The sequence below is a fragment of the Tupaia chinensis genome, unplaced genomic scaffold (genome assembly GCF_000334495.1).
Source record: "Tupaia chinensis unplaced genomic scaffold, TupChi_1.0 Scaffold143888_1, whole genome shotgun sequence".
Taxonomy (NCBI): Eukaryota; Metazoa; Chordata; class Mammalia; order Scandentia; family Tupaiidae; genus Tupaia; species Tupaia belangeri.
Window position 1 is genome coordinate 197729 of NW_006203739.1, and position 2862 is coordinate 200590.

A 2862-nucleotide genomic window follows, 5' to 3' on the forward strand; every position below is an offset into this window, starting at 1 on the left:
AGGAATGCCAAGGACTGCCAGCAACATAAGAAGCTAAGTGAGACGCATGGAAAAGATGTTCCCCTAGAACCTTTGGGGTGAGTATGGCCCTGCCAACACCTTTATTTGGACTTCCAATCTCCAGAACTGTAAGAGAATTTCTCTTAAGCTGTTTCAAGTAATTGGTTATAGCAGCTCTAGGAGACTGACTGACTAGACTGACTTTGGTTAGTTATAATAGGGTTTTTTAAAAAAGTAAACAGAAAAGTTGGCATCTACTTATCAGAGAGGGGTATATGTGATGCTTTGGTATTCCTGGATCTTTTCCAAATTGTAATAGCTAGTAAGAAAAGTGTGAAGAAGAGGATCCAACTCTGGTCTCTGGTTCTGAGGACTTTGTGGGTAAAAGTCTCGCTGTATACTTTAGTCAAGACATCCAATGTTCCCAATTATTTAAATTTTCTTTTAGATTTCTATAGAAAAAATAAATAAACAAACATTTAAGAGACACAAAAATGAAAATTATCTGTCGATGATAATGAATATGGTAATGTCTTTGATTTGACTAATATGCACTGTATTCATGCTGGGAAAACCATGTTGTACACTGTAAAGATGTACAGTGGTTAAATGTACAATAAAAAAATTGCCAGAAAGGCCCACGTGTGTGTGTGTGTGTGTGTGTGTGTGTGTGTATGTGTGTGTGTGTATGTGAGAGAGAGAGAGAAAGAGAGAGAGAGAGAAAGTATCCCCCCTCCCTATGGGGTGTATTCATGCTTCAATCCCTTTTCCTCCATTTCTCTGTCCTGTCAGGATTTGGGGCATGCATTCATATGTGCCCAGAATGTTTTATCAAGCTCCTGGAACCAGAATTCAAACTGAGGTCGATCATGTGGAATCCAGATCTCTATGCACCATGCACAGGGCTTAACCCACTGTGTTACTAGACCAACCAATATTTCTTTCTTCTTAAGACAGGATCCTGCCATCCTCCTATCTCAGCCTCCCTGGGTCACTAGGACAATAGGACAACAGATGCCCAGCCTTTAGATTTAGTTTTATTTTTTTTTCCTTTTTAGATTATATCAGAAATCAAATCCAAGCATTCCATGTGCTTTCAGCCTGTGGAACACAGTATCGTAGCAGAGTGTTACTGAAACTGGGCACCAATTTTTATTTCTCCATTCACTTTCATATATTGGGCTTCTGGAAATGAAACAGTAATATTAATAGGTAGTATTTATAAAAACTCTTGCTTGTTCTAAGTGCTTTTATCTTAAGCCATCACTCACATCCCTGCTAAAATAGAGTCATTATTATTACAATGTCTATTTTTACAGGTGAAGGAATTCAAGCACAGAGATGTTCAATTATCTTAAAAAGGTCCCATAAGTAGGCGATGGCAGAGGTAGGATTTGAACACTAGCAAAAATAGCCCCAGAGTCTGTGAACTTAATTTTTAAGCCAGACCGACTCTAACAAGAATATGGCAGTAGTACCAAATAGAGTTCACCAGTAGTCCAACAACCTACTGATGGCCAGCAATAAATAGGATTACTTTGTTACCATAGTGTCTGGACATTGTTAAAATGGATTTTTTGGGCCAGCAGGTGGTGTGGGGTTTAAGGTGGCTGGATCTCCCATGGCTGGAGGTACAGTTTGAGTCTCAGACCTGGTTGCTTGAAAAACACACCAGGTGTGTATACATGCATGCCCAGAATTCTGAGAGGAGAATGGAAAAGAAGGAATTGCAGCATGGCCATGCCCCTGGGGAGTGATTTCTTACTTTCTCTCTCTCTCTCTGACAAGCACACATGTCCTATGACAAACAGAAAAAAAAAAAAAAAAACACAAGGTAAGCCCAAAGGCCAAATTTTTAACCTTCTGGACCCAATTTCATTTTCCAAGGTAGTTTATTTAGATTTTGAGTCCCTAGATTTCCAGTCTAGTTTTATATTTTTCTTGTGCAAAGAGTCATTCTTGAAGTATAATTTGCTTTCTCATGCAGTTAGCAGTCCTATCTCAAGATTATTAAGAGGATAATAAGTTAGACAAGGACAGCAATTGATGCTGTTATAGCTATTTCCCATGGAGAAGCTGAAAGTTTCTCCAAGAATTTCTCCACTCGATTAATGGTCATAGGCTACTACTAGTGCCAAGGGTTTTTTTTTTTAATTTTATTTTTAAATTTTTATTTACATTTTAAAAATACATTCAATTACATTATTTAGCTTACAAGGTGATCATTTCAATATATGAACATTTCTCCCTGGTCTAGCTGATCAAAATATAGCAACACTACCTCCCTGTCTCAACAATGCTGTCTTCGTATCCCTCCTCTAAATGTTCTTCCCCAGGCCCCATTCCTCCACACACCCCACATCTGGCATTCACACATCCACCTCTTCAGTTTGTACATCCTTTAGCCCATCAATTTCAGTTATAGAATGTGGACATTTGGTATATATTAAGTGGGGACATACAGTGTCTCTCCTTCATAGCCTGGCTTGCTTCACTCAGCAGTAAATCTTCCATTGTCTTCCACTTTCTGTCAAAAGTCAGGGTTTTGTTGTTCTTAATGGCTGCATAGTATTCCATAGAGTATATGTACCACAGTTTTTCAATCCATTCTTCTGTACGGGGGCATTTGGGTTGATTCCATATCTTAGCAATCGTGAAAAGTGCCACAATAAACATCGATGTGCAAGCAATTTTCAAATGAGAAATTCTTCTGTCCTTTGGGTAGATGCCAAGAAATGGGATTGCTGGATCATATGGCAGTTCTATTTGTAAATTTTTGAGGAATCTCCAAATTGTTCTTCACAGTGGTTGGACTAATTTACATTCCCACCAGCAGTGTAAGAGAGTTCCCCTTTCACCACA